Source organism: Triplophysa rosa, linkage group LG2, assembly GCF_024868665.1.
Source record: "Triplophysa rosa linkage group LG2, Trosa_1v2, whole genome shotgun sequence".
Classification (NCBI taxonomy): domain Eukaryota; kingdom Metazoa; phylum Chordata; class Actinopteri; order Cypriniformes; family Nemacheilidae; genus Triplophysa; species Triplophysa rosa.
The window spans coordinates 8,664,217-8,682,261 of record NC_079891.1 but is presented as its reverse complement, the minus strand read 5'-3'; positions in this window follow the sequence as shown (position 1 = coordinate 8,682,261).

The window sequence follows — 18,045 nt, the reverse complement described above, 5'->3', positions numbered from 1 at the left end:
CCCCCCCCCCCAACTTGTGTATGGATTGACTTGTGTATAGAACAGACTTGTGCATGGATTGACTGATTCTCGCCATAAATAGCCTAAGATGCTGTACTGGCCTTAAGAATGAATAAAACAAACATCTCAGGCCCGAAATTTCTGTTATGAATGAGGCGATATGGAAAAATCCATGTGAAAACCAGACGTTTAATTTTAACATTACATTTCTTAACAGGCACAGCCATTATACTTTGATATGTTGCCTGCTATTGTTAGTCAGAGGCAGCTGATTTTAATAAGAGTATTTATTTTATAGTTGTCATTTTAAGAGTAATTGGATAATTCACCAATATGTATTTTTTTCCAAAATAATAATTTGTTAACTAGCAAATAGATGACCTCAAAGATAACAAACTTGGGCACACATAAGAATATCATTAGCAACTTCATGCTAATTCCAAATTCTGGAGTTGTGGTCTAATGGTTAGAGAGTCGGACTCATGACCAGAAGGTTGCCGGTTCGATTCCCAGGGCCGGCGGGTAACAACTGAGGTGCCCTTGAGCAAGGCACCTTACCCCTACTTGCTCCCCGGGCGCTGTAGTGATAGCTGCCCACTGCTCCGGGGGTACGTGTGTTCACTACTCTCTGGATGGGTTAAATGCAGAGGTCACATTTCGTTGCCTTGTACTTGTACATGTGCAATGACAATAAATTCAATCTAAATCTAAAAAAATCTAAATCTAAATCTGATAACTACCTGTACTTAAAGATTACGTTTTAAAATAATGTGGCTCCGAATTTATCTCTCTAAAAGCATCTTGGGCATCAAATGACGTATTTCCCTGAGGTCAGAGTTTGCCGATCTTCCATGAGTTTAGCCATTATTTTTATATATTATTTATTTCAGAGTTTGAGATGCAATCTAAAAACAGTTGTGTTAAGGGGGAGGGAAGGGGTGCCACAGTGTTTCATGCATTCTGACTTCTTTACTATGTTAAACGTGCTGGCTTCTCATTCTTAGCATAGTCAACTTGTTCTGCATAAAAGTACTCAACATTGAATTCAGTTTTGTAACAACTTCTTTTCAGAATCAGAATCAGAATCAGAATCTTAGTTCCTTATTGGACAATTCTCCAGGAAAACCACACCCGACGCGTCAACCCGCGAGAGCGAGATGAAATAGCACGCCTACGCGTCAACCAGGGAGATTGGGAGAAAGAGCACGCCCATCATTGTGCTCCTTCATTTGCGAAGTTCAGCTGTGTTTGTTTGTTCACTGCATTTCTGTGAGGAATGTTATGTAAACGGTGGATATAGCACTGGATTTGCAGATCGTTTGAAACTGATAGATGGAGCAGACCCAGCACTAAAACATGCCAGTCATGAACCGCATGAACTGTAAGTAGAACTGAGTCAAATGTCTGTTTTGTTGGCAATCGGCACGTACGTGCAAAAAGGTACACCACATGAACTTATAGTGAATCAACAGTTATGCAGGGATAATGCGATGATGTATAGAGACAGAGCGCAACGTGTCATAATCTAAAAACCACACCCACCGGGGGGAAACAATCCAACCCTCTCCATTGACTTTCTATTGGGGGAAGCTTCCTCCAAAAAAACAGAACAATGTTTAAAAACTGCTATGTGACAAGGTGTACAGGAAACAAGCTAAAAAAAACAGACCTATGTTTTTATAAGCTCTCAACCCCATAAACGAGCGTTTGAGGACATAAAAGTGGAGCACAACATGTCATATTGTAATTTTTTTACTAAAACGATGGTGGGACAAGCTGTTCGAAAGCTATTAGCTATATTAGCTAATATTAGCACTCGCAAACATAACGTTACTGCATAGCTTTCTGCTTTATCCACATTCTAACAAGTTGCATACTGTCAAAATGCTACAGTTTAGAGCTTAGCTTACAGAAATACAATATATAAAACCAGGGCCATAGCTAGTGGGGTGAAAGGTGGTGACAATTCTAGGGGCCCCCACTGCCCAGGGGCCTCACAAAATCCAACAGTTATACTATAAAGCCACCTGTTTTGTAAATAATTTTAATACATGAATTGCATACATGAGATTTTAATGAAATCCACATTCTAACTATATAAAGACGTAAACACATGAACATCTCCGAGCTGCTCTCAGAGTTTACTTCACACACATTTCACTGTTTCCTTTGAGAAAAGCTACTCACACTGAAACTCAAAGGTCTTTGCAGCGACCCGCCAAAATAAAAGTCCGGTTAATTTGAACAAATTATGACCCACACATAAAAAAGCACAGTAGTACACTTGTAGCATAATCTGTATAATTTACTATTAGTTTATTGTCATAGTGAGGGTATAGTATAGTATAAGAACAACATTATACTATATACAACAGGTTTCTAGAAAACATCTAGAAGAATTAAAATATAAAAAATAGACTTGTAGATAAAAAAAATGAATTTAAACCAGGCTCTGCACGATTCATTTTGTGGGTTTTTTTATATGTAGATACATTTATTGGCTTTATTTAATTATATATTATGCAATACCATATTATTTTCATCAAACATTAAGACTTTATAAACATTTAAGTGGTCTATTTATTTATTTACATGACTGTATTCTTCTCAATTCTTTAATGTTAACTTCAGTTATTTGATAACGGACTGATTGATAAGACTATTATACAGTACTGCTGGTCATTTTTACATCTGTTTTATTTATTATGATTTAATAATGTATTGTGCTGTATTATTCTTTTATTAGTTTGTCAACTGGCCTTCATCTTCTCACAGATCTTCAACAGATCACTGGAGCTGTGCACAGTTCCTTCCTGTTTCAAGCGCTCCACCATAATCCCCATCCCAAAGAAACCCAAAATCACAGGACTGAATGACTACAGACCCGTTGCTCTCACATCTGTGGTCATGAAGTCATTCGAGAGACTGGTACTGGCTTATCTGAAGGACATCACAGAACCCTTACTGGACCCCCTGCAGTTTGCCTACAGAGCAAACAGGTCTGTTGAGGATGCAGTTAACATGGGGCTGCATTTTGTCCTGAAACATCTGGATAGACCAGGGACCTATGTGAGGATCCTGTTTGTGGACTTCAGCTCCGCTTTCAACACCATCATCCCACCACTGCTCCAGACAAAGTTAACCCAGCTATCTGTTCCTTGCTCTATCTGTCAGTGGATCACCAGCTTTCTGACAGACAGGCAGCAGTTAGTGAGAATGGGGAAACTCACATCCAGCACCCTCACAATCAGCACTGGTGCCCCCCAGGGGTGCGTTCTCTCTCCACTGCTCTTCTCCCTGTACACAAATGACTGCACTGCCCAGGACCCTTCTGTCAGACTTCTGAAGTTCGCAGACGACACCACACTCATTGGCCTCATCCAGGATGGTGATGAGTCTGCGTACAGACAGGAGGCTGAGCAGCTGGCTGTCTGGTGCAGTCATAACAGCTTGGAGCTGAACACGCTTAAAACAGTTGAGACGATTGTGGACTTCAGGAGAAACCCCCCTGCACTCCCCCCTCTCACCATCATGAACAGCACTGTGGCAGCAGTGGAGTCATTCAGGTTCCTGGGCACCACCATCTCTCAGAACCTGAAGTGGGACAATCACATTGGCTCCATTGCTATAAAAGCCCAGCAGAGGTTGTACTTCTTATCAGCTGAAGAAGTTCAACCTACCACAAACTCTGTTAAAACAGTTTTACTCAGCTGTCATAGAGTCTGTCCTTTGCACATCCATCACTGTCTGGTTTGGCTCAGCCACAAAGTCAGACATCAGAAGACTACAGAGGACGGTTCGGACTGCTGAGAAGATCATTGGTGCTCCCCTGCCCACCCTCCAAGAACTGTATACATCCAGAGTGAGGAAAAGGGCTCAGAAAATCACCCTGGACCTCTCACATCCAAGCCATCAGCTCTTCACAATGCTGCCGTCTGGTCGGCGCTACAGAGCACTGAGCACCAAAACAACCAGACACAAAAACAGCTTCTTCCCTCAGGCCATCTACCTTTTGAACAGTTAAATGTTTTTACTTGTACATATTTACATACATACATTGTCACGATTTACGTGGTGGAAGAACCCAATTGCAGACAGTGGGGATGAAGGGGTTAACACGAGACTTTATTTAAATGATAAAACACAAAACAAGAACCCACGATGGGGCAGAACAGCACAAACAGGATAAATAACAGGACGAAGACTAACTGACGCTAAACTGGACTAAACAACACTTGACAAAGTTAACTAAACTGACACTTACTAAAACAGATGAAACAGCAACAACGGGAACAAGAACAGGCAATGACGGCTGACGCTGGACGAGCAACAAGACAAACTGGATACAATGACCGAGCAACAAGACAATGAAACATGAGGGTATTATAAAGGCAAGACAAACGAGGGATAATTACACAGGGCAGGTGAGGAACATTAGACACGGCAGGGAAGCAATACATGAAACGAGAGGGGCGGGGCCAATGACAAGACATGAGAAAACACATGGAGTGTCAAAAGATAAACACCCCATGGTTTTCTCACACAAAACCAAAGGCTTTGTCATGGCTCTGCCACAAGACCAAGAAAAACATGACTAATAGAGGCAGAGCCATGACAGAAGCCCCCCCTTTAATGAGCACCTCCAGGTGCTCACCAAGGGGTAGACTGACGAGACAAGACCGACTGGGTGACAGACAGGACAAGGCAAAACAACTAAAACAAAATCAAGGGCAGACATGACAAAATAATAACAGGATTGGAATGGGACAATAAAAATAACAAACATGGGAGGAGGGAGGGGCCAAACAAGGGCTCATGGAGGGCAGCTTAAAGGGTGGAAGTCCATGAGGGTAGGGAGAGGGGGAGCAGTCTTAGTCCGGGGCGGCGCTTGAAAGCGTGCAGCCCCGGGGGGCTTGACGGGGGGAACAGTCTTAGTCCCTGGGGGTTTCACAGGGGCAGGCTTGGCTGCTGGCTGGAATGCCGGCAGGACCGGACATGGTGAGGCCGGGTGAGTCGCCGGCTGAGTCACCGGCTGAAAGGCCGGCTGAGTCGCCGGCTGGAAGGCCAGCTGGACGGCTCGCTGGAACGCCGGCTGCCCCGGACTGGACACAGGACTGGGCGCCGACGGCACCGGACAGGATGCCGGACTAGACATCGGACTGGACATTGGACTAGTCATCGGACTGGACACCGGACTGGACACCGGACTGGACGCTGGCTGCACCGGACTGGACGCCGGCTGCTGCACCGGACTGGATGCCGACTGCTGCACCGGACTGGACGCCGGCTTGATCACCGGTCTGGATTCCGGCTGCACAGGACTGGATGCCGGCCTGGTTGCCGGCTGGGACGCCGGACTGGATTCCGGCTACACCGGACTGGACGCCGGCCTGGTTGCCGGCTGGGACGCCGGACTGGATTCCGGCTGCACCGGACTGGACGCCGGCTGCTGCACCGCACTGGACTCCGGCTGCACCGGACTGGATGCCGGATGCACCGACGTGGATGCTCCTCCACTGCTCCTCTCCCTCCTTCTCCGCACCACCGGATCTGTAGCCGACCTTGGCGAATCCGTGGGGACCGGAGGGAGTCCCGCAGCGGAGGAGTCCGCCGACATCGTCCCCGGATCTCTCCTCTCCCGCCCGCTACTGGCGCCGCCAGAGTGAACGGGGCCCGTGGAGCTCAAGCCGGAGGGTACTGAGTCCCCCCGGGTAGCGGCAGTCCTCCGGCGTGATCGACCGCGGGGTGGAAGTCCCACGTGGGACCCCACCCCCGGGATCGTCCCGGTTGGCCATGAACCTGACCATTTCCACGAACCCTAGCGGGGCCAGCAGCCTCTTCTCAGACGGGGTGAGGCGCTGAGTGAGGCAGCAGTTGAAGATCGTCTTCAACTCCGCCTCGTTGAACTCAGTCGCCTCTGCCACCGCCGAGAATGCCCCGGCGAACTCCTGGTTCCCGTATTCCCCCTGACGGAACCCCAGCAGCAAGCGGGCTAGGGTGGATCGTGAGGACGACGCCGTGCCGTCCATCTTGCTGCCCGCTGGGTTCTGAATAGGCTCGGTCATTCTGTCACGGTTTACATGGTGGGAGAACCCAATTGCAGGCAGCGGGGATGAAGGGGTTAACACGAGACTTTATTTAAATGATAAAACACAAAACAAGAACCCACAATGGAGCAGAACAGCACAAACAGGATAAATAACAGGACGAAGACTAACTGACGCTAAACTGGACTAAACAACACTTGACAAAGTTAACTAAACTGACACTTACTAAGACAGATGAAACAGCAACAACGGGAACAAGAACAGGCAATGACGGCTGACGCTGGACGAGCAACAAGACAAACTGGATACAATGACCGAGCAACAAGACAATGAAACATGAGGGTATTATAAAGGCAAGACAAACGAGGGATAATTACACAGGGCAGGTGAGGAACATTAGACACGGCAGGGAAGCAATACATGAAACAAGAGGGGCGGGGCCAATGACAAGACACGAGAAAACACATAGAGTGTCAAAAGATAAACACCCCATGGTTTTCTCACACAAAACCAAAGACTTTGTCATGGCTCTGCCACAGGACCAAGAAAAACATGACTAATAGAGGCAAAGCCATGACATACATAGCTTTACTTTCTATATCTTTATCTTATGTTTATTGTATTGTATTTCTTAATTTTTTATACCCATAGGCCCTTATTTAAATCATTGTGTACTGCATTCTATTGTGTTATGGTCTCTGTGTACTGTTGTTGCTGTTTCTGTGTTCTGGATACTCCTGTCACCAAAACAAATTCCTTGTATGTGCAAACATACTTGGCAATAAAGCTCTTTCTGGGAATTCTGTAAAAGTCTTCATGCATTTATTTAAGACAATGTTTCATAAGTTTCTATAACATTTTTAAACATTTAACTTTTAAAATAGGGTTTACAACAACAATACTATATTCTGTTAGATGTAAATAGACTACGTCAAAGTTATATGATATAAAACTTGACATAAAATGTCCCTCTATTAGTTGGAAGGCGGTGGGGGCCCACATCAATATTTTTTCAGGGGGCCCAGAATTCTCTAGCTATGGCCCTGTATAAAACTGACATTTGGATATTTGACGTACCAGCCCTGTTGAAAAAAAAACAGCATATCGTCGCTGTCGGGCAGAAACCTCCTATGTCCAAATTTGGTCAATTTCATATTTTTTCACAAATCAATGCTATTGGTCAATCCCCATGTGGGTCTGTTATTTTTACAAATTATTAACCAATCTAAAGTGTTGAAAATAGCTTGAGAGCAAATCTCTTAACTTCATTGGACACTTCAACTGTCTGAGAAGTCTCGTAACTCCACCTCTTCTTCACTCTCCTGTCTCCTGGAATTACGTCTCCTGATTGAAAGTTTTTTAGACAATAATGAGTGAAAATAGTTAGGTTAGATACATTTGAGTAGGTCTGTTTTGTTAAAAATCGATAGCTGTAATGCTTCGGTGCAGAAGGAAGCCCGTGAGCCACGAAGGTAAGTTTGCGAGCAGATTCGGCTAATTTCCGCCTATTAGACAGCCTAGTCAGCTAATCGTTTTTTGTATTACATCACTTATAGTTCTTAAACCTTTAAAATAGAGTTTAGGAAGATGTATGTAACCACAGTCGTTAGCTTTGGTTAACAATTGAAGCCTTTTCTCTTGTCAAGAGGCTCAACGCGACCGCCGACTTTATTTGCGTGCAGATTAATTTCCGCCTATATTAGACAGCCTGTTTAACGTTTTATTTTGGTATTGCATCACTCATAGCTCTAATGTTTAAAATAGAGTTTAGGAAGATGTATGTAAGCACAATCATTAGCTTTTATTAGCTCTTAAAGCCTCGTCTCTTGTCAAAAGGCTCAACGCGACCGCAGACTTTGATGAACACTGCTGGCAGCAGTGACGTCTGTGTCCGTACCATTCTTATCAATGACAGCGTAATCTCGTATCTCCCTGCTCCCAAGTTATAAACCTTGTATCTCCGATTAAACATGGTTTTGGGGAAATGTTGTGTTAATGTTGGTACACAACAGTATATGATAGCAATATAAGGTATAATACCAACTTTAACGATACAATGTTTAATAACTCAAAAAATATGCAGTTTTTTTAACTTCCTGAAAAATAATGGTTTTGGAGATACGAGGATTCTGCCCGACAGCGACGATATGCTGGTTTGGTATGTTTTGATGCTGGTTTGTGCTGGTTTAAACTGGTGATGTGCTGGTTTAAGCAGGTCATATGCTGGTCCTTAGCTGGTCATGTGCTGGTCCATAGCTGGTTTAAGCTGGTCAAACCAGCATCAAAACATACCTAACCCAGCATATGCTGTTTTTTTTCAACAAGGAGTGACAAAATGTTTACTGCACACGTAACGTTAGGCATACTGAGTGTGTCAGGATCCCGCAATTTACCAATTCTTCCTGCTGACGCTTCTCGTCTTAATGCCGTATCCGCTTTTGTCTCCTTAAAGTCTGGCTTTTACGGTTTGGTTGCTTATAAAAACTTAGTTATGTTTTTTTTTTGCTTGTTTACGGTTCACCTTGTCACACTGCAGCTTTTAGACATTGTTCTGTTTTTTGTTATAAGTCAGAAACGACAAGGAGGCAGCGTCCTGCAATGGGGTATATGCATACGGTTCGATGACGTACTTCCGCTAAAATCTCAGCCAGGCTGTTACACCCGTCAATGGAGAGAGTTGCATTGTCTTCCACAGTCCTCCCCCCCTCCTCCCCCCCGGTGTTGGCGTGGCCTAAATGTGCTCTTGTCTCTATTGTGTGCTCGTGCTTTAGTTCTGTCATTAATTACATACTTTAAACATGTAGAACATGACTGTAAAATTAAAAACGAACCTAATATCATATCTATTCAAATCTATGGTCAATCTTTCTTTCCAAATAAATTATCAAAAAAAATTATAACCAAAATTCTTGATGTGACACTACAGATATATTCAGTGGACCAAACAATAAGGCACACAGAGACACACGCATCCAAATGCAGACACACCGTCAGAACCAGTCACGCCTTTTTTCGACAGCTTTATAGCACCTTATAGATGTGCTAAGCATCTTGGGACACAGGCCAGTGGGATACACTGATTGGTGTACCGTCTTTCTCACTCCCTCCCCCCTCCTTCGTTCACTCTTTTTTTTTCACGGATGCATGCTGCAGTACAGCAATGAATCAGTGTTTGTCGTCATGGCAACCCCTCCGCTTTTGCTTCCGCCCACCTACAAGCCATGTTAGCTGAAGATTTATAGGCTCAATCGTAAAATGATAGAGAGAGAGAGTAAGAAACCTCTTACTCTTAGGAATATTCTAGAAACAAGACAAACATCAACAAAATAATAAATGGTACTGACATTCCTTCATTGAATATGTATTATTTATTTATTATTTACATGTAAAGTTGCTAATTTACTTATTTATGTATGTATGTATAGGTAGGTTTAACTGTGCACACTATAAACACAGAGATCCCCACAGACCTACATTTAGGCAGTTGGTTATACAGCTGTTTTATATCAAACCCACCAGACCCTAATACCTTGCAGAACCCTTTGAATGCCCATACATGTGTGCTTACAACATGTGTAAAATTTACTGTCTGTTTCTCTTGGTTCATAGAATTTCACAGAATATAATAGATTACATTATACAGTGGCTTGCAAAAGTATTCATCCCCCTTCGTTTTATTCACATTTTGTTATGCTGCTGCCTTATCTTAAACTACTTTAAATGATTTTTTTTTACATTAATCTACACTCCGTGCACAATAATGAAAAAACAAAAAACAGATTTTTAACAGCTTTGCAAATTTATTAAAAATAAAAAACAAAAATAAGTACATTGCATAAGTATTCATACCCTTTTCTGGGACACTTGAAATTTAGCTCAGAAGCATTAGTTTTGCTTGTTGATGTTTATACACTTCGAGTGGAGTTAACCTGTGCCAAATTCAATTGAATAAGTATGATTTGGAGCGGCACATACCTCTCTATAAAGGGTGCAACAGCTGAAAATGCATATCAAAGTAAAAACCAAGACATGAGGTCAAAAGAACTGCCAGTAGAGCTTTGAGACAGGATTGTATCAAGGCACAGATCTGGGGAAGACTTCTGAAAAAAATCTGCTGTATTGAAGGTTCACAGAAGCATGTAGCCTCCATTTATCCTCAATGAAAGAGGTTTGGAACCACCAGATCTCTTACTTGAGCTGACCTCCTGTCCAAACTGAGCCATCGATGGAGAAGGGTCTTGGTTAGAGCGGTGACCAAGAAGCTGATGATTACTCTGGTTGAGCTCCATGATCATATATGGAGATGGGAGAAACTTACAGAAGGACAAACATCACTGCAACACTCCACCAATCTGGGCTTTATGGCTTAGTGGCCAGACTCAAGCCTTTGCTCAGTGAAGACACATGGAAACTTGAAATATGCAAAAACGTACTTCAACAAATCTTTCAAACTGTCAGAAACAAGATATTCTGGTCTGATGAATCTCAGATTCATGCATCATGTCTGGAGAAAAACAAGCACTGCTCAACACCTGTACAATACCGTCTTAACAGTAAAGTGTAGTGGAAACAGCATCATGATGTGGGGGTGTTTTTCAGCTTCAGGGACTGTACACAAAATACGGAGATAATGATCATGAAAACCTAGCCCAGAACATTCAGAACCTCGGACAGGGCAGAAGGTTCATTCTCCAACATGACAATGATCCTAAGCACACAACTAAAACAATGCAAGAGTGGCTTATGGACAACTCTGTCTATGTCCTTGAGTGGCCCAGCTAGTGCTTGAACCCAACTGAACATCTCTGTAGAAACCTGAAAATGTTTGTCTACTGATGATCTCCATCCAACCTGACAAGAGTTTGAAAGGATCTGAGGAGAAGAATGACAGAAAATTGCCAAATGCAGATGTGTAAAGCTTTTCACATCATACCCAAAACCCAAAAAGATTTGAGTCTGTAAAGGCGCTATAACCATTTTATGAGTTGAGGGTATGAATACTTATGCAATGTACTTATTTTTGTTTTTTATTTTTAATAAATTTGCAAAGCTGTCAAAAATCTGTTTTTTGTTTTGTCATTACTTTGCATGGAGTGTAGATTAATGTAAAAAAATAATCATTTAAAGTAGTTTAAGATAAGGCAGCAGCATAACAAAATGTGAATAAAACGAAGGGGAATGAATACTTTTCCAAGCCACTGTATGTGAATGTTACAGGATGTGTGTGAGTAAGAGAGGTAAACAGAGAGTGAAAATGAGCTCGTGTGATTATCTATGTATGCTTTGACCTTTTCGCAGAGAAAATCAATAACTTCGTAGTAAAAATTGAATGGTTGCTGTGGCAGAGTAAAACAAACCAGTATAGCACCCAGTGTTGATTTTTTTGTCTTCATAAACAAGGGTTTATAAGAAGTGTTTAAGCCATATCAAATCATCTGACAGTGGGCTTAATGGATAAAGTCCAAATATCTTTCACGAGTAGATTCGCGCTACATTTGTGCAATTGTCACTTTCTCTCCACCAGTTGTGGGCTAAAAATTATGGTACTCTTTGGAATGCATTCATATATAGTAAAACCTGTTAAATGGAGCTGAGAATAATACACTCGCTAGCCATAAAATTAGCCAAGATGCACAGAAATATAACTTTGTGATTGACACACCGTCAAATTCTGTGGAGGATTCTGCAAAATTCCACAGGCACAGATCTCGTGTAGGCTGGTGACTAGGACTAGAACAAAGACAAATGAGTTTGTCACAATATAAAAGATAGTTACATTAACATTGAATCAATATTTTCAACCTACTGGCTTCTTAAAATGTGTATGAGCTTGTTTGTCTGTGTGTGTTTCTGTTTGAGCTTCTGTGTCATGAGGTTTGGCCATGACATCATGCCAGTGGTCTCCTGCTCATCTTTTTAGACAGAACTGGGACTCTTTCATCACACATGCCTTTAGCTTCCCACGTTTTGACTATGAGCTCTTTCAATTTAGCCTTAGTTGATACAGAGAACCAGCGAGAGCCCTGGGCCAAGCCTGAATGTGCAGTGCTCATTAAGACTAATCATTTGCATGCTCACGAGGGACAGGTGCACTGGGGGTGGGGAGGAAAAAGACAGGTATTCACTCTAGCTGCATTCCATTTCACTGTAAGTGAACTGCAAAGTGTACTTCACAGGATATTCCGCCATCTTAAGTGAGATTCCAATCTGAAGTGAGCGAACATGTTCAGTTCAAAGGGCACTGCGAACGGCGTAGGGAAAAAGGGAACATCAATACATCACTTCGCCGGAAGTGGAGCGGTAAAATCACCCAACTGCCATTGCACGCCGTATCACGAGTCATAAAAGTGTAACGTGCGGGTTCAGTGATGTGCGTGTAACCACTCTTACCCGACGCTATTTCCGTGGGTTCTTGGCTCGTTCTGTCTCCAGCGATGAACAATAATCAAGGACACAGCCTAGACGTTGGATGTTTATAACACTCACTTTATTGAACATTTCTGGCGTGAACAACAATAGGCCAGGCACTGATTACCGCCGCGATCTCTCCCCAGGCGGAGCTTCTCTCCAGCCCGTAGTCTCTCCTCAATCTCACCAGCCCGCCGCTCTCCGACACTTTTCAACCAATTCAAAATTAAAGTCCCAATACTAATTTCACTTCCTACATATTACTCCTTTACCCAAAAAGAAATGTCCTCATTTCAGTAACATGAAAGACCTCGAGAAAAACAAACAAACAAACAAACAAAAATATATATATATATATATATTTATAACGAGCCATTATACTACAACATGACAAGAACAGGGCCAAAAGAGCCCAAAAACAAACAAAAGCACCACAGCCAAGGACCATACATCAAGGCCAAAAAAAATAAAAAATACATCAGGACATGTACCAGAATATCTATTGGAACAACCAAAACAAAAAAATTGAATTTAAACAATTCCTCTCGGTACACGTGGTAACCCCGAACATAAAATAACACATGAGTGCAGAACATTCCAGATCAATACAGTTTAAAATCCGTCAAACGAGAAGGTAATCGACGTGACCTGGTGGGCATATAACGAGTAGATACCAGTGTGGCAGGTGACTCGGAAACATTCGGTGCCACTCCCGGCGCAGTTGCACACCGTGCCGGGGACCATAGTTCGGAACACTGGTCGACACAGCTCACACACACATACACACGCACGCACACATACATACGCACACACACGCACAGCACGCACGCACACACACACACACACCTTTTTAGGATCATAAAGACCTGTCTTTACATATGTGCGATATTGTGTTTAATGATATGCCATATAATATGTATTTTATTTAACAAAAATAAAAAAATGAATGTGTGGAAATTGTACAAAATCTTTTTCTTTAAAGGGACAGTTCACCCTTAAAATGAAAATTCTGTCATCATTTACTCATCCTCAAATTGTTTCAAACCTGTATCCATTTCTTTGTTCTGTTGAACACAAAGAAAGATATTTGGAAGAATGTGAGTAATTTTCAGTTCTGGGACATCATCCACTACCATAGTAGAAAAAAAATATTGTACATTGTATTTTTTTGTACTGTTGAACACAGAATGACAAAAAGTCCTTGGCCACCTTTGACCCAATGGTGTCCCAGAATTGAAAATTGCTCACATTCTTCCAAATATCTCTCTCTGTGTTCAGCAGAACAAAGACATTTACACAGATTTGGAACAACTTGAGGGTGAGTAAATGAGGACAGAATGATCATTTTTGGGTGAACTGTCCCTTTAAAAACATTAAAATAGACAAAACTAAAAGTAAATTGCACACACACGGAGTAATTTTTCTATTAAAGAAGTTTCTCTGATAGTTTGATTCAGGTTGTAAAATTCCCAGAAATAGACACCGTTTTAAAATGAGTTGCCATTCAACATTTCTGATCGTTTCGTGTCAGAAGGATTTGATGAGAAATGTTCAAGGTCCTACTGAGACTTTGAGCAAATGTGAGCACACTTTAAGATGATGTTAAAATCTCTTCTAGACGCAATTTGTAGACAAGTAATTGTCGCTCAGTGGTACAGTGTTGTGTTAGAAGGTTGTGGGTTCGATCCTCAGGGAAAACACATACAAAAGTACAGATTGAATACACCGATAAAAGCGTCTGACGATGCATGTATGTAGAGAAGTGAAATAAAGGAGTCTTACTGGCAGCGGTGTGCAGAATCTCTCCACAGTGTGAACAACAGCAGCAGTTCATGCAGGTGTGCGCTCGGCCGTCCATTTGAGTCACTGATTCATGATTCATTGCAGATTTCTCTCCACATGCTTCTAGAGTTGAGTAAGCGTTCTCCAGACTGGGAATCTTGCTTCTGTCTGCGTTCTCAAAGGCGCCGTTTAGAATGCTGTCGATGGTGAAAGTAAAGCGTTTCTTGTCCGTGTACACGCCGGAGTCCATGCTGCCAGTTTTGTTGGTGCATTTGTGACTGCATTTGAGCCGAATGCTTTTGCTTTGGAGGTGAACACCTTCATATAGAGAAGGATTTCTCTGCGTACGCGTGTGTGTGTGTGTGTGTGTGTGTGTGTGTGTGTGTGTGTGTGTGTCAAACCCCCATTTACCGAATAGATTAAACGGAAGGAGACAAAACATAATCCCCCTATAGAGGCCAAGCGGAGAAAAAAAGTGGCAGAAAAAATCCCAGATAATCTGGGCAGTTTTGTGAAGGTGTTAGTGAGAACAGGAGATTCGGGTAATCTGTCTTTGGCTGACAGAAAATCTGATTTCACTGTATCAAATGAGATGTACAGAGACCCTGAAATCCTCATTGTTGTACTAAAAGATCAATTGGCGGCATTATGGGATCGGACTGGGTCGTCCAGGAGCTTTATCATTTCCTTGTGCATTTACATGAGATTAATCACTGCTTATTACATCTTTTATTTATTGAATGTACCTCCATGCCATTTTACTACGACCAAAAAAAATCCATGTTGGACGACTACAAAATTGTAATGCAAATGCTTCATGAATTTTAAGATCAAGTTGATCCAAATCGCTGAGAAATTGTGTCAGTGACCGTTGACTGAATCTGATTTGCAATGCATTGAGAGTTCCAGATGTAATTTATGATCCTTATATCGTTATTCGAAGCCCGTGGACAGATGTTAAGCGATGTCCTGACACTGTCTTATCACCCGGGCACACATTCACATCTCATTTTGGACAAAAAGTCACCAAGAGGCAAAGCTATTGTACACGCTCTATTCACTCTCGACAAATCCCCTGTAATCATACAAGTCTATATAAATGTTTTTCATCAAGGAATTAATGGATTTTCAAAATCTGTCTAAAGCCACACAGATACGGAGGATAAAAGCAGATAGAAATAAACAGCGTCCGTCTGGTTTGCCCGTATCGCTTGCGTTTTATTAAGATTATGGTTTTAAGTGGCGTGATCACTGATAAATCATGAAAATTCATTTAAACCATCTGATATTCCTGTTCTTCAAAAAACAAAACCGTGCTATTTTACACACTACACTGTGCATTCTTAACTTCTCTTTGGTTCTTTTTCACTTTCATTCTTTCAGACAATTATTTTTACAGTTTAAAGTGATATTTCACCCAAAAATGAAAATTCTGTCATCATTTCTGTCACCCTCATGTCATTTCATACCGGTTAAAATTGAAAAAATATATATTTTTATTTTCATTATATAAAAATATTACATATAAAAAGATATTTGGAAGAATGTTGGCAATTTTCAATTCTGTGGTATTATTGACTTCCACGGGACAAATTAAATGGTAGTCAAAGGTGCCCTAGAACTCTTTCTGTTCCTAAATTCTTCAAAATATCTCACTTTGTGTTCAACAGAACCACAAAATATACAGTATTTTTCTTCCTACTATGTTAGTGGATGATGTCACAGAACTGAAAATGGCTGACATTCTTACAAATATCCTTCATTGTGTTTAACAGAACAAAGACATTTATACAGGTTTGAAACAACCCGAGGGTGAGTAAATGATGACAGAATTTTCATTTTTGGGTGAACTGTCCCTTTAAAATGTCAAAATAACATCCCTCATGTTTTATACACTGAAAGCTACTTTGAAACAGAGAAGTGCTTTACAAATGAAATAGATTTGAACTCAATTTCAATGTCATAACTGTCCATATCTATCGTGGACCACTGATACCATACAACTATTACGCTTTATTGAAAGCTTTCTGAACAAACAGAAATGAATTGAAACAGTTTTTTGCACCTATCTTCTTTGCCGTCGCTCCAAGTTTGTGTTCTGATGCAGATGACAAATCCATTGTATGAATTTCTTTTTCTGTGATAAACAACACGGACGGTCAATCTAAAACACCTGCAATTATTCTAGTGTTTTGCCAATGTTCTCAAACTGGATACAAATAAACTTCACAAGAGCTAAATTTGAAATGTGTTTTTAATGAATGGGTTGAGCTCTAGACACATAGTTCCTGCTTTGTTGACTTTTATTCTAATAACAAAATGAGAAGGTGAATAATTCACTTTAAACGAATGATATGAACCCAACAGTTGGGTTTACATAAACCTATTGGATCCAAATGGGGACAAAATATTTTGCTCTCTCATTTGTAAGTCACTTTGGATCAAATAAATCTATATTCTAAATGAATATGTAATGGATTTATCCATATTTCACCTAACCATTGAAACAAGGCAGCATTTTATAGCGTATGGGATCATTAAAGGGACAGGTCACCCAAAAATGAAAATTCTGTCATCATTTACTCACCCTCAGGTTGTTTCAAACCTGTATACATTTCTTTGTTCTTTTAAACACTAAGAAAGATATTTGTAAGAATGTCAGCAATTTTCAGTTCTGGGACATCATCAAAAATATTGTATCTTTTGTTGAACACAAAGTGAGATATTTTGAAGAACTTAGGAAAACAGTTCTGGGCACCTTTCATTTTTCCTATTATGGCAGTCAATGATGTTCCAGAACTGAAAATTGCAAACATTTTGGCGAATATCTTTCTCTGTGTTCATCAGAACAAACAAAGTAATTTATACATTAATAATAATGTATAAATGTATACATGAATTAAAAGTAATTTTTGGGTGAATTCACTTTAATGAAACATTTTTTATGAATCAACAATGTTTCTTAATAAAAGATAACAGGACTACTTCGTTCAGTTTTCTGTTTGCCTTTTACTTTTCAGCAGTATTGTACATCCACGCTTTCCATGAAAATGTCAAAAACTGACATAAATGCATGAAGTAGCTGTTTGCGTCAAGACATTTCGCATTGTTTTACAAAACGGGGTGTGTTAACCAATAAAGAATAAAACAAAACCAAGACAAGCACTTAAACGCACCAAATGAATACTGTAGTTGCTGCATTCAAATATCAACAGAAATAAAGCATTTCATGAACGATTTCATTATAAAAGACGAAGAGAAGTATTTTTTAGAAGATACACCTTTTTCTGTTTGATGGGAAAGGGAAAAAATGCCCGACTTTCTGAAAGAGGCTGGAAAAACACAAGGGTTCACTCATCTTTGAATTCAGCATCAAACATGAGCTGCTGGATCTTCATTTTAACGGCGGCTCTCTTCTGCGGCGTCAGTCGTTTCAGGGCGGGGACGTAACTCAAGAGAAACAGCTCGTCTTCATCTAGAGCTCTGTCAAGAGCTGGTTTTTGGGAGGCTGGCTCTTTCTCTGCCATCTTTCCGTTGATGTTTGCTGCGAGCAGAGCGGGAGCAGTGTTCGTTTTGATGGGGATTTGCTGTGAAGGTGAAGCCGAAGCTGGCGAGACCTTCAGCCCGGGAGGCAGACCGGTGACCAAAGGGACGAGTTGGGTCATCTGCGGGACCTGTTTGATGGGGGCGAGCTGGGTCACAATAGACAGGGGCAGCTGTGACAGTGGATTTAACTGAGCTGTAATATTGGGTTTGAGCTGAGGAGACATCAAAGGCTTTGTCTCCGGGATATTTGACATGAAATCCT